General features: G+C 40.0%; 1 long non-coding RNA gene across 1 annotated transcript in view; it reads left to right on the top strand.

Moving 5' to 3' along the window:
• The first annotated feature begins 4,021 nt into the window (after positions 1-4,021).
• LOC120853437 overlaps positions 4,022-11,812 on the top strand; it is a 21,882-nt gene continuing 14,091 nt past the window's right edge. Inside the window, exon 1 of the long non-coding RNA XR_005718778.1 lies at positions 4,022-4,120. This is a non-coding gene — a long non-coding RNA (uncharacterized LOC120853437). The remainder of the gene's footprint in view (positions 4,121-11,812) is intronic.

The following is an 11,812-nucleotide window of genomic DNA, read 5'->3' as shown; positions in this document are numbered from 1 at the left end:
AAATGGAATGTTGTAACTCATGGCTTGCATTCTATTTCACTTTTTAATGTTTTAAGCACAAATATAAACTCCAAGTAGTTATTTGGAATAACAGAACTATATTAACTCAAATTCTGCTTCTTCGTTTTTTTTAGCTATCAATGTGCTTTCATTATATATTTTGAGTCTGCTGTTTAAGTGAAGCAATGAAAGATACCTACAGCACCCAAAGAGAGCTCAACCAATTTTTGAAACATTACAAAGTTGTTTTTAAATGGAAGCATACACTGAGTCCACAAGTGTTCAGAGCTGACTGTACAACTGGGAATTATCCAAATTAACTTCTCTGTAAAAATCGCAACATTTATTAAAGGATAAGTAATAAAACTGTGTGAATTCGAAGCTTATGCATGTTATTATTAAAACTTAATAGTGGCCAGAGAAATTACTTAGAATGTAGATCAGTGAAAGATTTCAGGCAGGAGGCATACTTTTGTCACTGACATTGTTAGAAATGGCAATAATAAAAAGCAGATATTTTAAAATTCTCTGTAGACAACAGAATCTTCTTTGTTACCTCCACCTGAAGAAGACCTCACCCACCACTTGGCCCACCCATGGGTGACAGTGAATGTGGAAAATGGGTAAATTCACAGAAGAAGTAGTTCAAAAGGGAACTATGCCTAGTCTCTGCTCTTGGAGAGCTTGTGCTGTGGGAGGTGGAGGAGGAGGCATATAACAGTGACTGGAATAACCTCTTCCTGACTTTCTGACAAGAGGATGTCTGGGAAGAGTGAATAGTTGAGAACGTATTTTTGTGTAAGACTGACAAAGAGTTTCTCCTTGGCCAAATTCTAGCCAGGCTTCTCTAAGCACGCTTTCAGATTAGGCCCAAACTTGGCCTATATAGATGTGAAGAAAACATTAATAATTTCCAGTGACAATGACCTTGGTCCCCCACCCCCTTAAAGTGGCTGCTCGAGAGAACTCAGGGCCGCCCGAAGAGTCCACTGTTTGTCCCAACCAACACCTGATGGCAGGACCTCTGTCTCCCCCTCCCCCATGGTTATGTAGAAGCCTAAGTAAGTACCAGTTAATAACCCAGATGGGTTTCACATGCACCAATGTCCTTTCCCTACTTTTTAAAATTTTCTCTTCCTGAACTCTGTCTCCCTCGCCCTCATTCTTCCTCTAAAATGTCCAGTCATCACTGTACAAATCAGAATTGAGTTCAGTTGAGTTCAGTTTACTCTGGACTCTTTTCCCACTTGCAGTAGCTTATTACCAATTCAATTTTGGCCTTCACACTTCAAGTAGTGTCCGTGTGTACATGCTAAGTCGCTTCAGTTGCGTCTGACTCTGTGGGATCTTACGGACTGTAGCCCTCCAGGCTTCTCTGTCCGTAGGATTCTCCAGGCACGAATACTGGAGTGAGTTGCCATGTCTGCCTCCAAGGGACCTTCCTAACCCAGGGATCAATCCCACATCTCTCACGTCTCCTGCACTGGCAGGCATGTTCCTTACCTCTATCATCACCTGGGAAGCCCAACTAGTGTTCAGATTTATCTTTTTATTTTTGGCTGCATTGGGTCTTTCTCTAGTTGCAACAAGTGGGAGCTCCTCTCTAGTTGTGGTGCATGGGTTTCTCATTGCAATGGCTTCTCTCATTGTTGAGCACAGGCTGTAGGTGCACAGGCTTCTGTAGTTGCAGCACACAGGCTCAGAAGTCACAGTTTGTGAGCACAGGCTCTGTAGTTGTGGTCCACGGGCTCAAGGGTCCTGCAGCACACGGAATCTTCCTGAACCTGGGATCAAATCCATGTCCTGTGCACTGGTAGGCAGATTCTTAACCACTGGACAACAAGGGAAGCCTTGACTTTTTAATCTTTAACAAGACTTACAAATCATTCTAAATACATATCAGAACAAAAGTAGCCACCTGGAGCAGAGGCACCCCAGGCATAAGATTCACAGGAAAATTCTACTATAAATAGTCCTTCAGATGAAATATATTTGACTCTGTTGAATGTGATTACAAATAGAAGCTGGACCAGGAAGAAGATAGGTGGAAGCTGAAACAGTTTATCCACTGGCAGAAACCAGCTATAGAGATGAAGATTTTAACTACCAGCTTTGGAGTTGACAGAGCTAGATGGAGAGGGGAACTTATAGAATATGCTAGGTTAATGATAATTGCTAAAAAGTAGATTTGTAAATAACTTTGAGATTTTTAATTGACAAGAATCATTAGATCAAACAAAAGCTTACAGTTTTCCAGAAAGTTGTCTGAGATGGGATTGAAGAGCTAAGGCACTAGTGGGGATTTTTTTTAAAGTCAAGCAGTAAAACACCTGTATATGCTACTTTGCCAAGTTAGAGCTCCACTGTATCAATAAATGTGGGAATTTGACAGCAAGTCATATATACACAAGGCTTCCCTGGTGGCTCAGAGGGTAAAGAATCTGCCTGCAATATAGAAGAACTGGGTTGGATCACTGGGTTGGGAAGATCCCCTGGAGGAGGGAATGGCAATCCACTCCAGTATTCTTGCCTGGAGAATTCCATGGACAGAGGAGCGTGGCGGGCTACAGTCTGTGGCGTCACAAAGAGTTGGATACTACTGACCGACCACACTTTGACTTCGCTTTGTATATACACAAAGAGGCCCAGATTTCTGCTTATTGAGTGCTGACATTACATTTGCCGATGAACCATTCATTTATCCTTTAAAATATTTGATGCTTATTGAATGCACACTCTGAACTATGCAGTGGCTCCTGTCCTTGGAAAGTTTATAGGCCAGTATTAATGAAGGTAGATGCACTCCAGGAGTCTTACTCATCTGTTCTTGCCTTTCTCAGCTCTGCTCTGTATCTGAGGCTATCTGAACTTTCAGGCTGCATTTCCCAGGCTGAGCTTGGATATGGCTGGGTCTGGCCAAATAGAGGCACTGAAGTGTGAATGGAAGGTGGCAGACCTGGAGAAGCCACGGTTCTACTTAGTCAGAATTTTAGGAAATAGCTACTTCTCTGCTATAGTTCCAACCTAGCTTCTGGTTTCCAGTATGGCAGCTCATCAGAGCTGAATCTGTGCATCGTTTCCCAACTCTATATTTAGCGATGAGCTGGTAGCTTGAAATCAGCTCTGGTGGGATATTTACACCACATAAATTCACAGACAAGTTCTGTTGTTTTCCAGAGAGCTTGATGGTGAATATTAACCAGTACACCCCTGGTTCTAGTAATGCCATCTCTCTGATTCATTCCTCAGTCTCTAGAGGTGGTAGTTGCCCTTCTGTTGTTATTCTTTTAGTTGCTTCAGCTCCTTCATTCTCTCTTTGTGTGACCGATTTCTTGTGTTAAATCGCCTCTCCTATAATATCTGCTGTAATTCCTGTTTTTTCTCATGGGATCCTGACTGATATCATAGAGCATCCAACCTGGACTTTTCAGGGTAAGATTCTCAGGAGAAATATAATATTCATATTTTTAAAAGATAAGCAGAACTTGGCAATAGATTGAGAGGATAAAGAAAGGGTGTGATTCGGCATCATGTCCAGATTTTTGGTTTGGGAACGTAGGTGGATAATGTTGCCATTTGTTAAGAGAGGAAGAAGCAGCAGAACAAGTTTGGGGATGGGGGATGCAAATGCTGAGTTTGAGGTGCTCGTGGAATGCCTAAGGATAGATGTCCAGTAGGGTTTGACAGAATCTGAACACAGTAGTCATATCTTCCCCAGAAACCCTCCTCTTCTTTCTGACCCTCAGTTGCCTTGCTCAGAGGGTTGTTACATCTCTTTTCTGTACCTTTAAACTGCTGCTCCAGGTTTCATGTACATCAGCTCAGTTTTCCTTTATCTTAAAAAAAAAAAAAGAAAACTAAAAAAAAAAATATCAAAGTCCAGCTTTCTAACCACCTTTTTGGGGCTATATTACTCGTTTTCATTTTATGAGTGATTTTGTTTCCATGGGAGTTGTTTCTACTTCCTTCTTACCCAATCTTCCTTAATATACTGAAACTAGTCTTTCATCTCCACTGGAACTGATTCAGAAAATTAATCTTGGCAAATACAACAGTGACTTGCTTATTGCTAAATCCAATAGGCTCTCAACTGTGAGCTGGCCAGAGGTGCTAAATTCTGGTAAGTGGCCAGTAAACAGCAAATATTCAGTAAATGGGAGTTGTTACTATTATGGTTGGGCTGAATTAATTTTTAAAATTGTTATTGCTAATTTTTTTTACAAGAGGGATTATCGCAACAAATTCTCTGTCTGATTATTTCATTTCTTAGTGGACATATATCTCTAATTACTTACCATCAAAACAATTAGTGAATTCAGCAGAAAAAAATATATATTTCACAAATCATCACTTAGCATCCTATGAAAAGAATAAAAATATAAACCCTACAAAAATTATTTGACTAGAATTTTCACCTTTCAACCAGTTGTTTGTTTCTTTACAAAGAGAGCCTCAAAATAAGCAAGCTGCCTTCGGGGAATGATAGGCAAAAGTATCTTCCTCAAAACTTTCTATGTTTTCTTGCAGTAGCCACAAATAGCTAGTAATCTTTAGTAAGAAACAGAGATGAGGAATAAGGGTCATTTACTAAGTGGCGTGTTTGATTTGCAGTCTAGTAGTTGCAAAGAATTAGTGGTGTATTTATGTTTCAGTAGCTCACACATAAAAGGCAGAGCTAGAGTGATGAGCAGACTTTTAAATCATATCTTTGCCTCAGTGTAAAAGGGAATATGCTTTAATAGAACAGTGTGACCTCATCTTTCACTCTTTTTCAGAGGAAGGAACACAATCTACAAATGAGATATGATACCTTATTTTTTTTTTCCAGCTTGCACTTAAAAGAGCAGTTCTTTATTTGTAGGCACTTTGAATGTGAAAGCTAAGATTTGACATGTATGTGTTTGTAATCATATATGCTCAGATTTAATCCTCATTCACAACTGATAAACCTCATGCTCTGAAGCAGGAAAATCCCAAGGCAATCTTGAAATTGTTAGTAAACTGGTATTCTCTGTAATGTAACACTGGAGGTTGAACTGTGTGAACATATTCAGGGATCATTTCTAGATAAACTTAGCACAATTTTTATAATTGGAAGATTATATTGGCTACAATGATCAGTCTCATTTACATCCCATATGAAACCTTAAAGATAATAAAATCCCATGATAGGAGGACTATAGGTACGATTTCATAAATGCTTAATAAAAACAAATGATGTTTTAATTTAATGAATAAGGAGATAGGAGACCAATATCATGTGGTAGCTCAGATGTTAAGAATCTGCCTGCAGTGTGGAAGACCTGAGTTCTCCCTGGGTTGGGAAGATGCCTTAAAGAAGAGCACACACAGCAACCCACTTCAGTGTTCTTGCCTGGAGAATCCCCATGGACAGAGGAGCCTGGTGGGCCACAGTCCATGGGGTCTTAAAGAGTTGGACATGACTGAGCAACTGAGTACACCAAACAACCTCTCTTTCATCACATGGAGAAGCTCTAAAGAAAATACAATGCAGTGTGTACTGTAATCTGTCTTGATACACTGATGTACTGAGTAGAAAAATTCAGAAGGAGGAAGCATTTTAATTTAACATAAAACATAACTGTTTTTGTATCATTTTCTCTTGTATTGTTCTTTTTCCTTTGTATAATTTGCCTTACATTCACTCAGTTAGGTTACACCTAAAGACAGGACTAAAAATGACAAATAAGCAAACAAAAGAAAGAAAAAGAAAGAAAAGAAATGTTAATTAAATTAAATTAATATGGAAGTATAACGAGTAAAATGGAAAGTTCCTTTTCCTTGCTTCCCATTGACACTCTGCTTGCCAGAGAGAACAATTTGATGTGTGCAATTTCAGTTCTTTATCTAAATCTCTACATGCAATTGTGGATCATACACAAATTCATTCATGTATCAGTTCAGTTCACTTCAGTCGCTCAGTCATGTCCGACTCTTTGCGACTCCATGAATAGCAGCACGCCAGGCCTCCCTGTCCATCACCAACTCCCGGAGTTCACTCAGACTGACGTCCATCGAGTCCGTGATGCCATCCAGCCATCTCATCCTCGGTCGTCCCCTTCTCCTCCTGCCCCCAATCCCTCCCAGCATCAGTCTTTTCCAATGAGCCAACACTTTGCATGAGGTGGCCAAAGTACTGGAGTTTCAGCTTTAGCATCATTCCTTCCAAAGAAATCCCAGGGCTGAACTCCTTCAGAATGGACTGGCTGGATCTCCTTGCAGTCCAAGGGACTCTCAAGAGTCTTCTCCAACACTACAGTTCAAAAGCATCAGTTCTTTGGTGCTCAGCCTTCTTCACAGTCCAACTCTCACATCCATACATGACCACTGGAAAAACCATAGCCTTGACTAGACGGACCTTAGTCGGCAAAGTAATGTCTCTGCTTTTGAATATGCTATCTAGGTTGGTCATAACTTTTCTTCCAAGGAGTAAGTGTCTTTTAATTTCATGGTTGCAATCACCATCTGCAGTGATTTTGGAGCCCCCCAAAAATAAAGTCTGACACTTTTTCCACTGTTTCCCCATCTATTTCCCATGAAGTGATGGGGCCAGATGCCATGATCTTCGTTTTCTGAATGTTGAGCTTTAAGCCAACTTTTTCACTCTCCTCTTTCACTTTCATCAAGAGGCTTTTTAGCTCCTCTTCACTTTCTGCCATAAGGGTGGTGTCATCTGCATATCTGAGGTTATTGATATTTCTCCCGGCAATCTTGATATAAGGTTATATAAATATGTATATTTATATGTATACATATATAGTTGTTGTTCAGTTGTTTAAGTCATGTCCAACTGGTTGTGACCCCATGGAATGTAGCTCCTCTGTCCTTGGGATTTCCTGGGCAAGAATACTGAAAGGGTTTCCATCTCCTTCTCTAGGGGGTCTTCCCAGTCCAGGAACTGAACCTGTATCTCCTGCATTGGCAGGAGACTTTACTGCTGAGCCACCATGGAAACGTATATCTATACATACATACATATATGTAAACATATGAAACACACTTATTCTTTACATAAATGGGACCATATCACTGGTATTTTTTGGCAACATCAATATATCTTACATATCTTTTCATGTTAAAATGTATAATTCAAACACATATCTTTTAATGAATTAATTAATCTAACACACATATTCATTACAAGATGTCTTTCTAGACACTGGTGACTTGATAGTAACCGATAGATAAAATTTCCACAGTTTATTGTAATGCACACAGTCAAAGGCTTTGGCATAGTCAATAAAGCAGAAATAGACATTTTTCTGGAATTCTCTTACTTTTTCCACGATTCAGCGGATGTTGGCAATTTGATCTCTGGTTCCTCTGCTTTTTCTAAAACCAGCTTGAACATCAGGAAGTTCATGGTTCACATACTGCTGAAGCCTGGCTTGGAGAATTTTGAGCATTACTTTACTAGCATGTGAGATGAGTGCAATTGTGCGGTAGTTTGAGCATTCTTTGGCATTGCCTTTCTTTGGGATTGGAATGAAAACTGACCTTTTCCAATCCTGTGGCCACTGCTGAGTTTTCCAAATTTACTGGCATATTGAGTGCAGCACTTTCACAGCATCATCTTTCAGGATTTGAAATAGCTCAACTGGAATTTCATCACCTCCACTAGCTTTGTTCATAGTGATGCTTTCTAAGGCCCACTTAACTTCAAATTCCAGGATGTCTGGCTCTAGGTGAGTAATCACACCATCGTGATTATCTGGGTCGTGAAGATCTTTTTTGTACAGTTCTTCTGTGTGTTCTTGCCACCTCTTCTTAATATCTTCTGCTTCTGTTAGGTCCATACCATTTCTGTCCTTTATCGAGCCCATCTTTGCATGAAATGTTCCCTTGGTGTCTCTAATTTTCTTGAAGAGATCTCTAGTCTTTCCCATTCTGCACTGATCACTGAGGAAGGCTTTCTTATCTCTCCTTGCTATTCTTTGGAACTCTGCATTCAGATGCTTGTATCTTTCCTTTTCTCCTTTGCTTTTCACTGCTCTTCTTTTCACAGTATTTGTAAGGCCTCCCCAGACAGCCATTTTGCTTTTTTGCATTTCTTTTCCATGGGGATGGTCTTCATCCCAGTCTCCTGTACAATGTCACGAACCTTAATCCATAGTTCATCAGGTACTCTATCTATCAGATCTAGTCTCTTAAATCTATTTTCACTTCCACTGTATAATCATAAGGAATTTGATTTAAGTGGTACCTGAATGGTGTAGTGGTTTTCCCTACTTTCTTCAATTTAAGTCTGAATTTAGCAATAAGGAGTTCATGATCTGAGGCACAGTCAGCTCCCTGTCTTGTTTTTGCTGACTTTATAGAGCTTCTCCACCTTTGGCTGCAATGAATATAATCAATCTGATTTTGGTGTTGACCATCTGGTGATGCCCACGTGTAGTCTTCTCTTGTGTTGTTGGAAGACGGTGTTTGCTGTGACCAGTGTGTTCTCTTGGCAAAACTCTATTAGACTTTGCCCTGCTTCATTCCATATTCCAAGGCCAAATTTGCCTGTTACTCCAGGTGTTTCTTGTCTTCCTACTTTTGCATTCCAGTCCCCTATAATGAAAAGGACATCTCTTTTGGGTGTTAGTTCTAAAAGTTCTTGTAGGTCTTCATTTGAGAAACCTATATGAAGGTCAGGAAGCAACAGTTAGAACTGGACATGGAACATCAGACTGGTTCCACATAGGAAAAGGAGTACGTCAAGGCTGTATATTGTCACCCTGCTTATTTAACTTCTATGCAAAGTACATCATGAGAAACGCTGGACTGGAAGAAGCACAAGCTGGAATCAAGATTGCCAGGAGAAATATCAATAACCTCAGATATGCAGATGACACCATCCTTTTGACAGAAAGTGAAGAGGAACTAAAAAGCCTCTTGATGAAAGTGAAAAAGGAGAGTGAAAAAGTTGGCTTAAAGCTCAACATTCAGAAAACGAAGATCATGGCATGTGATCCCATTACTTCACGGGAAATATATGGGGAAATAGTGTCAGGCTTCATTTATTTGGCTCCAAAATCACTGCAGTTGGTGATTGCAGCCATTAAATTAAAAGACGCTTACTCCTTGGAAGGAAAGTTATGACCAACCTAGATAACATGTTGAAAAGCAGAGATATTACTTTGCCAACTAAGGTCTATCTAGTCAAGCCTATGGTTTTTCCAGTGGTCATGTATGGATGTGAGAGTTGGACTATGAAGAAAGCTGAGCACCAAAGAATTGATTTGAACTGTAGTGTTGGAGAAGACTCTTGAGAGTCCCATGGACTGCAAGGAGATCCAACCAGTCCATCCTAAAGGAGATCAGTCCTGGGTGTTCATTGGAAGGACTGATGCTGAAGCTGAAACTTCAATACACTGGCCACTTCATGTGAAGAGTTGACTCACTGGAAAAGTCTCTGATGCTGGGAAGGATTGGGAGCAGGAGGAGAAGAGGATGAGAGAGGATGAGATGCCTGGATGGCATCACTGACTCGATGGACATGAGTTTGAGTGAACTCCAGGAGTTGGTGGTGGACAGGGAGGACTGGCGTGCTGCAATTCATGGGGTCACATAGAGTTGGACACAAATGAGTGAGTGAACTGAACTGAACTGAATAGATAAAATATTTGCCTATAAACATTTGGGTTCTAGTGAAGGAGATTGATCATTAATATGTAGCTCAGAGTTTCATGGGCTTACCTGATAGCTTAGTTGGTAAAGAATCTGCCTGCAATTCAGGAGAGCCCTGTTCGATTCCTGGGTTGGGAGGATTCACTGGAGGATAGTCTGCCCTCTCTAATATTCTTGGTCTTCCTTTCTGGCTCAGCTGGTAAAGAATCCGCCTGCACTGCAGGAGACCTGGATTCGATCCCTGGGTTGGGAAGATGCCCTGGAGAAGGGAACAGCTACCCACTCCAGTATTCTGGCCTGGAGAATTCCATGGACTTTATAGCCCATGGAGTCACAAGGAGTTAGACACTACTGAATGACTTTCATTTGCAGTGTTTAATGTTAGGAGCTGGTACATTTTGTGAAGAAAAATAAAGAGAGTTAAAATATTGAGAAGGTAGAAATCAGGATGCCACATGGTGCCATTCAAGCAGAGCTTTTGAAGAGAATGAAGCAGCTAAGAGAATGTTGGAAAAAGAATAATATAGGTAGAAGAATAAGCAAGCGCAAATGCCCTAGATTTTGAAACAGAGCGAGAGATGAAGGAAGAGGGAGGAAATGAGTTCTCAGAGGCAGAAGCCAGATTACACAGGACTGTGGGTCTTGGTAAGGACACTGCATTTGATTTTAGTAACTTTACTGAATTCCTGATTCTTTTTTTACTTTATGGATGTAAATAGCTTACTTAACCCTTCTTTCCTAATGAAGGGAAAGTTTTAAGTGTTTCGTTTATGATTATAAAGACCATCCTTTGCTCATCCCTATGCACAAGGAAATATCTCTGCAAATTATATTCCTGGTACAGAATAACTACATCAAAAGATGAGCACAATGTAAATGCTGATAGATGCTGTCCAACTGCCTTCCCCAAAGCTAACTGAACTGAACTGAAAGCTAAATTTACATTACCACCCATGCAATGTTAGAAGTGACCATTTCTCTTTATTCTTTTCCACATAAAACATTGTCTTCTTACTTTAAACAATCCAAAGGATGCAGAAATCGTGTCTCTGCTTTGTTTTAGTGTGCATTTTCACTATTATTAATAAAGCTGAGCACCATTTCCTATGTTTATAACCATTTGCTTTTTTTTTTCCTCCAGGGAATAGCTATTAGTCAAACTTTCATCCTGGGTCATGTCTGTGGCCAGCCTTTGGACTGGCTGTCTTTGGGTCAGTTGTCCACCCTTAGAACAGTCAGCTCTGTCTGGAGAGCTTAGGATGTATACTATGAAACATTGCTCACTAAGGCAGCTCTTCAATGGGCTATAAGTAGTGCATGATTACCTATAAACTATATGAGTGAAACAATTACTCTGATTAATGCCCAGTGCAGTTTGATGGCGAGTGAAATTAGGAATGAAACACAATATTTATTGAGCACACACTAAATGCCAAGCTCTATTTTCGATGTTATGAGAGATAGAAAGTTACACATGGTGGTGTCATTGTTCTCAAGATACTTTTTATCTTATATAAGGGGAAAGGACAAGTACATAACTAATTATAATTCAGAATGGAATATAAGGTCCCCAAGAATGACACAGACCAAATGATAAAGTAATTCTGAACAAAGGAGAAATCATATTCAACTGAGAACTCTGCTAAGACTTAGAGCCCTAGATTTTGAATAAGCGTAGGATTTTTTAAAGTAAAAAAAAGGACAAAGACAGAAGTAGAAATCAGCTACAGTCCCACCACTGAGAGAAAAATGTGTTTTTTTCTTTATGCTAATGACTCAATGTTTTTAAGGAGATCTTGCCTGATATTCGTGTATGTGTGTGTGTGTGTGTATATATATATATATATATCAGTTCAGTTGCTCAGTTGTGTCCAACTCTTTGCGACCCCATGGACTGCAGCACACCATGCTTCCCTGTCCATCATCAACACCTGGAGCTTACTCAAACTCATGAGCATCGAGTTGGTGATGCCATCCAACCATCTCATCCTCTGTCATCCCCTTCTCCTCCTGCCTTCAATCTTTCCCAGCATCATGGTGTTTTCCATTGAGTCAGTTCTTTGCATCAGGTGACCAAAGTATTGGAGTTTCAGCTTCAACATCAGTCCTTCCAATGAATATTCAGAACTTAGTTCCTTTATATATATATATATATATATATATATATATATATATATAT

Source organism: Oryx dammah, unplaced genomic scaffold (assembly GCF_014754425.2).
Source record: "Oryx dammah isolate SB20612 unplaced genomic scaffold, SCBI_Odam_1.1 HiC_scaffold_2, whole genome shotgun sequence".
Taxonomy (NCBI): Eukaryota; Metazoa; Chordata; class Mammalia; order Artiodactyla; family Bovidae; genus Oryx; species Oryx dammah.
Note: the sequence above shows the minus strand (reverse complement) of the source record. Positions and strands in the feature narration are given on the sequence as shown.